The following is a 12,304-nucleotide window of genomic DNA, read 5'->3' on the forward strand; positions in this document are numbered from 1 at the left end:
GTGTTGCATTTAGTCAGTGCTTACCTTCCTCCACCTGGATAGTGCAGTTTTTCATATAGTCAGCACCACCTTCCTCCACCTGGATGGTACAGTGTTGCATATAGTCAGTACCTACCTTCCTCCACCTGGATGGTCCAGTATTGCATATAGTCTGTACCTACCTTAGTCCACCTGGATGGTTCAGTGTTGCATATAGTCAGTACCTCTCTTCCTCCACTTGGATGGTTCAGTGTTCAATATAGTCAGCACCTACCTTCCTCCACCTGGATGGTTCAGTGTTGCATATGGTCAGTGCCTACTTTCCTCCACCTGCATGGTTCATTGTTGCATATAGTCAGCACCACCTTCCTCCACCTGGATGGTTCATTGTTGCATATAGTCAGCACCTACCTTCCTCCAACAATATGGTCCAGTTTTGCATATAGTCATCACCTACCTTCTTCCACCAGTATGGTCCAGTTTTGCATATAGTCAGTACCTACCTTCCTCCACCTAGATGGTCCAGTGTTGCATATAGTCAGTACCTACCTTCCTCCACCTGGATGGTCCAGTGTTGCATATAGTCAGTACCTACCTTCCTCCACCTGGATGGTTTAGTGTTCCATATAGTCAGTACCTACCTTCCTCCACCTGGATGGTCCAGTGCTGCATATAGTCAGTACCTACCTTCCTGCACCTGGATGGTCCAGTGTTGCATACAGTCAGTACCTACCTTCCTCCACGTAGATGGTCCAGTGTTGCATATAGTCAGTACGTACCTTCCTCCACCTGGATGGTCCAGTGTTGCATATAGTCAGTACCTACCTTCCTCCACCTGGATGGTTCAGTGTTGCATATAGTCAGTACCTACCTTCCTCCTCCTGGATGGTCCAGTGTTGCATATAGTCAGTACCTACCTTCCTCCAATTGGATGGTCCTGTGTTGCATATAGTCAGTACCTACCTTCCTCCACCTGGATGGTCCAGTGTTGCATATAGTCAGTACCTACCTTCCTCCACCTGGATGGTCCAGTGTTGCATATAGTCAGTATCTACCTTCCTCCACCTGGATGGTGCAGTGTTGCATATAGTCAGTACCTGCCTTCCTCCACCTGGATGGTCCAGTGTTGCATATAGTCAGTACTTACCTTCCTCCACCTTGATGGTCCAGTGTTGCATATAGTCAGTTCCTACCCTCCTCCACATGTATGGTCCAGTGTTGCATATAGTCAGTACCTACCTTCCTCCACCTGGATGGTCCAGTGTTGCATATAGTCAGTACCTACCTTCGTCCACCTGGACGGTCCAGTGTTGCATATAGTCAGTACCTACCTTCCTCCACCTGGATGTTCCAGTGTTGTATATAGTCAGTACCTACCTTCCTCCACCTGGATGGTTCAGAGTTGCATATAGTCAGTACCTACCTTCCTCCACCTGGATGGTCCAGTGTTGCATATAGTCAGTACCTACCTTCCTCCACATGGATGGTCCAGTGTTGCATATATTCAGTACCTTCCTTCCTCCACCTGGATGGTCCAGCGTTGCATATAACCAGTACCTACCTTCCTCCACCTGGATTTTCCAGTGTTGCATATAGTCAGTACCTACCTTCCTCCACCTGGATGGTCCAGTGTTGCATATAGTCAGTACCTACCTTCCTCCACCTGGATGGTCCAGTGTTGCATATAGTCAGTACCTACCGTCCTCCACCTGGATGGTCCAGTGTTGCATATAGTCAGTACCTACCTTCCTCCACCTGGATGTTCCAGTCTTGCATATAGTCAGTACCTACCTTCCTACAGATGGATGATCCAGTGTTGCATATAGTCAGTACCTACCTTCCTACACCTGGATGGTCCAGTGTTGCATATAGTCAGTACCTACTTTCCTCCACCTGGATGGTTCAGTGTTGCATATAGTCAGTACCTGCCTTCCTCCTCCTGAATGGTCCAGTGTTGCATATAGTCAGTTCCTACCTTTTTCCACCTGGATGGTCCAGTGTTGCATATAGTCAGTACCTACCTTCCTCCACCTGGATGGTTCAGTGTTGCATATAGTCAGTACCTGCCTTCCGACACCTGGTTGGTCCAGTGTTGCATATAGTCAGTACCTACCTTCCTCCACCTGGATGGTCCAGTGTTGCATATAGTCAGTACCTACCTTCCTCCACCTAGATGGTCCAGTGTTGCATATAGTCAATACGTACCTTCCTCCACCTGGATGGTCCAGTATTGCATATAGTCAGTACCTACCTTCCTCCACCTGGATGGTCCAGTGTTGCATATATTCAGTACCTACCTTCCTCCAACTGGATTTTCCAGTGTTGCATATAACCAGTACCTACCTTCCTCCAACTGAATGGTCCAGTGTTGCATATAGTCAGTACCTACCTTCCTCCACCTGGATGGTTTAGTGTTGCATATAGTCAGTACCTACCTTCCTCCACCTGGATGGTCCAGTGCTGCATATAGTCAGTACCTCCCTTCCTGCACCTGGATGGTCCAGTGATGCATATAGTCAGTACCTACCTTCCTCCAATTGGATGGTCCAGTGTTGCATATACTCAGTACCTACCTTCCTCCACCTGGATGGTCCAGTGTTAATATAGTCAGTGCCTACCTTCCTCCACCTGGATGGTCCAGTGTTGCATATAGTCAGTATCTACCTTCCTCCACCTGGATGGTGCAGTGTTGCATATAGTCAGTACCTGCCTTCCTCCACCTGGATGGTCCAGTGTTGCATATAGTCAATACTTACCTTCCTCCACCTGGATGGTCCAGTGTTGCATATAGTCAGTTCCTACCCTCCTCCACATGGATGGTCCAGTGTTGCATATAGTCAGTACCTACCTTCCTCCACCTGGATGGTCCAGTGTTACATATAGTCAGTACCTACCTTCGTCCACCTGGACGGTCCAGTGTTGCATATAGTCAGTACCTACCTTCCTCCACCTGGATGTTCCAGTGTTGTATATAGTCAGTACCTACCTTCCTCCACCTGGATGGTCCAGAGTTGCATATAGTCAGTACCTACCTTCCTCCACCTGGATGGTCCAGTGTTGCATATAGTCAGGACCTACCTTCCTCCACATGGATGGTCCAGTGTTGCATATTTTCAGTACCTTCCTTCCTCCACCTGGATGGTCCAGCGTTGCATATAACCAGTACCTACCTTCCTCCACCTGGATTTTCCAGTGTTGCATATAGTCAGTACCTACCTTCCTCCACCTGGATTGTCCAGTGTTGCATATAGTCAGTACCTACCTTCCTCCACCTGGCTGGACCAGTGTTGCATATAGTCAGTACCTACCTTCCTCCACCTGGATGGTCCAGTGTTGCATATAGTCAGTACCTACCTTCCTCCACTTGGATGTTCCAGTGTTGCATATAGTCAGTACCTACCTTCCTCCAGATGGATGATCCAGTGTTGCATATAGTCAGTACCTACCTTCCTCCACCTGGATGGTCCAGTGTTGCATATAGTCAGTACCTACCTTCCTCCACCTGGATGGTTCAGTGTTGCATATAGTCAGTACCTACCTTCCTCCTCCTGGATGGTCAAGTGTTGCATATAGTCAGTACCTACCTTCCTCCAATTGGATGGTCCAGTGTTGCATATAGTCAGTACCTACCTTCCTCCACCTAGATGGTCCAGTATTGCATATAGTCAGTACCTACCTTCCCCCACCTGGATGGTCCAGTGTTGCATATATTCAGTACCTACCTTCCTCCACCTGGATGGTCCAGTGTTGCATATAACCAGTACCTACCTTCCTCCACCTGAATGGTCCAGTGTTGCATATAGTCAGTACCTACCTTCCTCCACCTGGATGGTTTAGTGTTCCATATAGTCAGTACCTACCTTCCTCCACCTGGATGGTCCAGTGCTGCATATAGTCAGTACCTACCTTCCTGCACCTGGATGGTCCAGTGTTGCATACAGTCAGTACCTACCTTCCTCCACACAGATGGTCCAGTGTTGCATATAGTCAGTACGTACCTTCCTCCACCTGGATGGTCCAGTGTTGCATATAGTCAGTACCTACCTTCCTCCACCTGGATGGTTCAGTGTTGCATATAGTCAGTACCTACCTTCCTCCACCTGGATGGTCCAGTGTTGCATATAGTCAGTACCTACCTTCCTCCAATTGGATGGTCCTGTGTTGCATATAGTCAGTACCTACCTTCCTCCACCTGGATGGTCCAGTGTTAATATAGTCAGTACCTACCTTCCTCCACCTGGATGGTCCAGTGTTGCATATAGTCAGTATCTACCTTCCTCCACCTGGATGGTGCAGTGTTGCATATAGTCAGTACCTGCCTTCCTCCACCTGGATGGTCCAGTGTTGCATATAGTCAGTACTTACCTTCCTCCACCTTGATGGTCCAGTGTTGCATATAGTCAGTTCCTACCCTCCTCCACATGTATGGTCCAGTGTTGCATATAGTCAGTACCTACCTTCCTCCACCTGGATGGTCCAGTGTTGCATATAGTCAGTACCTACCTTCGTCCACCTGGACGGTCCAGTGTTGCATATAGTCAGTACCTACCTTCCTCCACCTGGATGTTCCAGTGTTGTATATAGTCAGTACCTACCTTCCTCCACCTGGATGGTTCAGAGTTGCATATAGTCAGTACCTACCTTCCTCCACCTGGATGGTCCAGTGTTGCATATAGTCAGTACCTACCTTCCTCCACATGGATGGTCCAGTGTTGCATATATTCAGTACCTTCCTTCCTCCACCTGGATGGTCCAGCGTTGCATATAACCAGTACCTACCTTCCTCCACCTGGATTTTCCAGTGTTGCATATAGTCAGTACCTACCTTCCTCCACCTGGATGGTCCAGTGTTGCATATAGTCAGTACCTACCTTCCTCCACCTGGATGGACCAGTGTTGCATATAGTCAGTACCTACCGTCCTCCACCTGGATGGTCCAGTGTTGCATATAGTCAGTACCTACCTTCCTCCACCTGGATGTTCCAGTCTTGCATATAGTCAGTACCTACCTTCCTACAGATGGATGATCCAGTGTTGCATATAGTCAGTACCTACCTTCCTACACCTGGATGGTCCAGTGTTGCATATAGTCAGTACCTACTTTCCTCCACCTGGATGGTTCAGTGTTGCATATAGTCAGTACCTGCCTTCCTCCTCCTGAATGGTCCAGTGTTGCATATAGTCAGTTCCTACCTTTTTCCACCTGGATGGTCCAGTGTTGCATATAGTCAGTACCTACCTTCCTCCACCTGGATGGTTCAGTGTTGCATATAGTCAGTACCTGCCTTCCGACACCTGGTTGGTCCAGTGTTGCATATAGTCAGTACCTACCTTCCTCCACCTGGATGGTCCAGTGTTGCATATAGTGAGTACCTACCTTCCTCCACCTAGATGGTCCAGTGTTGCATATAGTCAATACGTACCTTCCTCCACCTGGATGGTCCAGTATTGCATATAGTCAGTACCTACCTTCCTCCACCTGGATGGTCCAGTGTTGCATATATTCAGTACCTACCTTCCTCCAACTGGATTTTCCAGTGTTGCATATAACCAGTACCTACCTTCCTCCAACTGAATGGTCCAGTGTTGCATATAGTCAGTACCTACCTTCCTCCACCTGGATGGTTTAGTGTTGCATATAGTCAGTACCTACCTTCCTCCACCTGGATGGTCCAGTGCTGCATATAGTCAGTACCTACCTTCCTGCACCTGGATGGTCCAGTGATGCATACAGTCAGTACCTACCTTCCTAAACATGGATGGTCCAGTGTTGCATATAGTCAGTACGTACCTTCCTCCACCTGGATGGTCCAGTGTTGCATATAGTCAGTACCTGCCTTCCTCCACCTGGATGGTTCAGTGTTGCATATAGTCAGTACCTACCTTCCTCCTCCTGGATGGTCCAGTGATGCATATAGTCAGTACCTACCTTCCTCCAATTGGATGGTCCAGTGTTGCATATACTCAGTACCTACCTTCCTCCACCTGGATGGTCCAGTGTTAATATAGTCAGTGCCTACCTTCCTCCACCTGGATGGTCCAGTGTTGCATATAGTCAGTATCTACCTTCCTCCACCTGGATGGTGCAGTGTTGCATATAGTCAGTACCTGCCTTCCTCCACCTGGATGGTCCAGTGTTGCATATAGTCAATACTTACCTTCCTCCACCTGGATGGTCCAGTGTTGCATATAGTCAGTTCCTACCCTCCTCCACATGGATGGTCCAGTGTTGTATATAGTCAGTACCTACCTTCCTCCTCCTGGATGGTCCAGAGTTGCATATAGTCAGTACCTACCTTCCTCCACCTGGATGGTCCAGTGTTGCATATATTCAGTACCTTCCTTCCTCCACCTGGATGGTCCAGCGTTGCATATAACCAGTACCTACCTTCCTCCACCTGGATTTTCCAGTGTTGCATATAGTCAGTACCTACCTTCCTCCACCTGGATGGTCCAGTGTTGCATATAGTCAGTACCTACCTTCCTACACCTGGCTGGACCAGTGTTGCATAAAGTCAGTACCTACCTTCCTCCACCTGGATGGTCCAGTGTTGCATATAGTCAGTACCTACCTTCCTCCACTTGGATGTTCCAGTGTTGCATATAGTCAGTACCTACCTTCCTCCAGATGGATGATCCAGTGTTGCATATAGTCAGTACCTACCGTCCTCCACCTGGATGGTCCAGTGTTGCATATAGTCAGTACCTACCTTCCTCCACCTGGATGGTTCAGTGTTGCATATAGTCAGTACCTACCTTCCTCCTCCTGGATGGTCCAGTGTTGCATATAGTCAGTATCTACCTTCCTCCAATTGGATGGTCCAGTGTTGCATATAGTCAGTACCTACCTTCCTCCACCTAGATGGTCCAGTATTGCATATAGTCAGTACCTACCTTCCTCCACCTGGATGGTCCAGTGTTGCATATATTCAGTACCTAAATTCCTCCACCTGGATGGTCCAGTGTTGCATATAACCAGTACCTACCTTCCTCCACCTGAATGGTCCAGTGTTGCATATAGTCAGTACCTACCTTCCTCCACCTGGATGGTTTAGTGTTGCATATAGTCAGTACCTACCTTCCTCCACCTGGATGGTCCAGTGCTGCATATAGTCAGTACCTACCTTCCTGCACCTGGATGGTCCAGTGTTGCATACAGTCAGAACCTACCTTCCTCCACATGGATGGTCCAGTGTTGCATATAGTCAGTACGTACCTTCCTCCACCTGGATGGTCCAGTGTTGCATATAGTCAGTACCTACCTTCCTCCACCTGGATGGTTCAGTGTTGCATATAGTCAGTACCTACCTTCCTCCTCCTGGATGGTCCAGTGTTGCATATAGTCAGTACCTACCTTCCTCCAATTGGATGGTCCAGTGTTGCATATAGTCAGTACCTACCTTCCTCCACCTGGATGGTCCAGTGTTAATATAGTCAGTACCTACCTTCCTCCACCTGGATGGTCCAGTGTTGCATATAGTCAGTATCTACCTTCCTCCACCTGGATGGTGCAGTGTTGCATATAGTCAGTACCTGCCTTCCTCCACCTGGATGGTCCAGTGTTGCATATAGTCAGTACTTACCTTCCTCCACCTTGATGGTCCAGTGTTGCATATAGTCAGTTCCTACCCTCCTCCACATGGATGGTCCAGTGTTGCATATAGTCAGTACCTACCTTCCTCCACCTGGATGGTCCAGTGTTGCATATAGTCAGTACCTACCTTCGTCCACCTGGACGGTCCAGTGTTGCATATAGTCAGTACCTACCTTCCTCCACCTGGATGTTCCAGTGTTGTATATAGTCAGTACCTACCTTCCTCCACCTGGATGGTTCAGAGTTGCATATAGTCAGTACCTACCTTCCTCCACCTGGATGGTCCAGTGTTGCATATAGTCAGTACCTACCTTCCTCCACATGGATGGTCCAGTGTTGCATATATTCAGTACCTTCCTTCCTCCACCTGGATGGTCCAGCGTTGCATATAACCAGTACCTACCTTCCTCCACCTGGATTTTCCAGTGTTGCATATAGTCAGTACCTACCTTCCTCCACTTGGATGTTCCAGTGTTGCATATAGTCAGTACCTACCTTCCTCCAGATGGATGATCCAGTGTTGCATATAGTCAGTACCTACCTTCCTCCACCTGGATGGTCCAGTGTTGCATATAGTCAGTACCTACCTTCCTCCACCTGGATGGTTCAGTGTTGCATATAGTCAGTACCTTCCTTCCTCCTCCTGGATGGTCCAGTGTTGCATATAGTCAGTATCTACCTTCCTCCAATTGGATGGTCCAGTGTTGCATATAGTCAGTACCTACCTTCCTCCACCTAGATGGTCCAGTATTGCATATAGTCAGTACCTACCTTCCTCCACCTGGATGGTCCAGTGTTGCATATATTCAGTACCTAAATTCCTCCACCTGGATGGGCCAGTGTTGCATATAACCAGTACCTACCTTCCTCCAACTGAATGGTCCAGTGTTGCATATAGTCAGTACCTACCTTCCTCCACCTGGATGGTTTAGTGTTGCATATAGTCAGTACCTACCTTCCTCCTCCTGGATGGTCCAGTGCTGCATATAGTCAGTACCTACCTTCCTGCACCTGGATGGTCCAGTGTTGCATACAGTCAGTACCTACCTTCCTCCACATGGATGGTCCAGTGTTGCATATAGTCAGTACGTACCTTCCTCCACCTGGATGGTCCAGTGTTGCATATAGTCAGTACCTACCTTCCTCCACCTGGATGGTTCAGTGTTGCATATAGTCAGTACCTACCTTCGTCCTCCTGGATGGTCCAGTGTTGCATATAGTCAGTACCTACCTTCCTCCAATTGGATGGTCCAGTGTTGCATATAGTCAGTACCTACCTTCCTCCACCTGGATGGTCCAGTGTTAATATAGTCAGTACCTACCTTCCTCCACCTGGTTGGTCCAGTGTTGCATATAGTCAGTATCTACCTTCCTCCACCTGGATGGTGCAGTGTTGCATATAGTCAGTACCTGCCTTCCTCCACCTGGATGGTCCAGTGTTGCATATAGTCAGTACTTACCTTCCTCCACCTTGATGGTCCAGTGTTGCATATAGTCAGTTCCTACCCTCCTCCACATGGATGGTCCAGTGTTGCATATAGTCAGTACCTACCTTCCTCCACCTGGATGGTCCAGTGTTGCATATAGTCAGTACCTACCTTCGTCCACCTGGACGGTCCAGTGTTGCATATAGTCAGTACCTACCTTCCTCCACCTGGATGTTCCAGTGTTGTATATAGTCAGTACCTACCTTCCTCCACCTGGATGGTTCAGAGTTGCATATAGTCAGTACCTACCTTCCTCCACCTGGATGGTCCAGTGTTGCATATAGTCAGTACCTACCTTCCTCCACCTGGATGGACCAGTGTTGCATATAGTCAGTACCTACCGTCCTCCACCTGGATGGTCCAGTGTTGCATATAGTCAGTACCTACCTTCCTCCACCTGGATGTTCCAGTGTTGCATATAGTCAGTACCTACCTTCCTCCAGATGGATGATCCAGTGTTGCATATAGTCAGTACCTACCTTCCTCCACCTGGATGGTCCAGTGTTGCATATAGTCAGTACCTACCTTCCTCCACCTGGATGGTTCAGTGTTGCATATAGTCAGTACCTGCCTTCCTCCTCCTGAATGGTCCAGTGTTGCATATAGTCAGTTCCTACCTTTTTCCACCTGGATGGTCCAGTGTTGCATATAGTCAGTACCTACCTTCCTCCACCTGGATGGTCCAGTGTTGCATATAGTCAGTACCTACCTTCCTCCACCTGGATGGTCCAGTGTTGCATATAGTCAGTACCTACCTTCCTCCACCTAGATGGTCCAGTGTTGCATATAGTCAATACGTACCTTCCTCCACCTGGATGGTCCAGTATTGCATATAGTCAGTACCTACCTTCCTCCACCTGGATGGTCCAGTGTTGCATATAGTCAGTTCCTACCTTCCTCCACCTGGATGGTCCAGTGTTGCATATAGTCAGTACCTACCTTCCTCCACCTGGATGGTCCAGTGTTGCATATAGTCAGTACTTACCGTCCTCCACCTGGATGGTCCAGTGTTGCATATAGTCAGTGACTGCCTTCCTCCACCTGGATGGTCCAGTGTTGCATATAGTCAGTAAACACCTTCCTCCACCTGGATGGTCCAGTGTTGCATATAGTCAGTACCCACCTTCCTCCACCTGGATGGTCCAGTGTTGCATTTTGTCAGTACTTACCTTCCTCCACCTGGATGGTCCAGTGTTGCATATAGTCAGTGCCCACCTTCCTCCACCTGGATGGTCCAGTGTTGCATATAGTCAGTACCCACCTTCCTCCACCTGGATGGTCCAGTGTTGCATATAGTCAGTACCTACCTTCCTCCACCTGGATGGTCCAGTGTTGCATATAGTCAGTACCTACCTTCCTCCACCTGGATGGTCCAGTGTTGCATATAGTCAGTACCCACCTTCCTCCACCTGGATGGTCCAGTGTTGCATATAGTCAGTACCCACCTTCCTCCACCTGGATGGTCCAGTGTTGCATATAGTCAGTACCTACCTTCCTCCACCTGGATGGTCCAGTGTTGCATATAGTCAGTACCCACCTTCCTCCACCTGGATGGTCCAGTGTTGCATATAGTCAGTACCCACCTTCCTCCACCTGGATGGTCCAGTGTTGCATATAGTCAGTACCTAAATAACAAGAAAGGCACAATACCGTGACTAAAACAATACTCAAAAACCCTTTTTGTTAGTGTGACTTTGTAAATGGTCCAAATCGGACCGAAACGTCGTCGTAAGCTCCTCTCATATATGTGCGGGTTATTTGTGTAGCCAGTGAGTGTTTGTGTGCATCCAGGAGGAGGCAGACAGGTGCTGCCCTCTTCCCTCTCCTTCCTCAGTTCTCTAATTTTGTTTTTTATTTCCTTCCCGACCATTTATACCCTATTCTTTCTCTTCTCTTTATCTCCCCATCTTCCCCATCACCCTCCTCCGTCACATCCTCCACAACCACCATCACCCTCCACCGTCACATCCTCCACAACCACCATCACCCTCCTCCGTCACATCCTCCACAACCACCATCACCCTCCAACGTCACATTCTCCACAACTACCATCACCCTCCTCCGTCACATGCTCCACAACCACCATCACCCTCCTCCGTCACATCCTCCACAACCACCATCACCCTCCTCCGTCACATCCTCCACAACCACCATCACCCTCCTCCGTCACATCCTCCACAACCACCATCACCCTCCTCCGTCACATAATCCACAACCACCATCACCCTCCTCCGTCACATCCTCCACAACCACCATCACCCTCCTCCGTCACATCCTCCACAACCACCATCACCCTCCAACGTCACATCCTCCACAACCACCATCACCCTCCTCCGTCACATCCTCCACAACCACCATCACCCTCCTCCGTCACATCCTCCACAACCACCATCACCCTCCTCCGTCACATCCTCCACAACCACCATCACCCTCCTCCGTCACATCCTCCACAACTACCATCACCCTCCTCCGTCACATCCTCCACAACCACCATCACCCGCCTACATCACATCCTCCACAACCACCATCACCCTCCTCCGTCACATCCTCCAGATCCACCATCACCCTCCTACGTCACATCCTCCACAACCACCATCACCCTCCTCCGTCACATCCTACACAACCACCATCACCCTTCTCCGTCACATCCTCCACATCCACCATCACCCTCCTCCGTCACATCCTACACAACCACCATCACCATCCTCCGTCACATCCTCCACAACCACCATCACCCTCCTCCGTCACACCCTCCACAACCTCCATCACCCTCCTCCGTCACATCCTCCACAACCACCATCACCCTCCTCCGTCACATCCTCCACAACCACCATCACCCTCCTCCGTCACATCCTCCACAACCACCATCACCCTCCTCCGTCACATCCTCCACAACCACCATCACCCTCCTCCGTCACATCCTCCACAACCACCATCACCTCCACAACCACCATCACCCTCCTCCGTCACATCCTCCACAACCACCATCACCCTCCTCCGTCACATCCTCCACAACCACCATCACCCTCCTCCGTCACATCCTCCACAACCACCATCACCCTCCTCCGTCACATCCTCCACAACCACCATCACCCTCCTCCGTCACCTCGTCCACAACCACCATCACCCTCCTCCGTCACATTCTCCACGACCACCATCACCTTCCTCCGTCACATCCTCCACAACCACCGTCACCCTCCTCCGTCACATCCTCCACAGCCACCATCACCCTTTTCCTTCACAT

Source organism: Cherax quadricarinatus, chromosome 25 (assembly GCF_038502225.1).
Source record: "Cherax quadricarinatus isolate ZL_2023a chromosome 25, ASM3850222v1, whole genome shotgun sequence".
NCBI lineage: Eukaryota > Metazoa > Arthropoda > Malacostraca > Decapoda > Parastacidae > Cherax > Cherax quadricarinatus.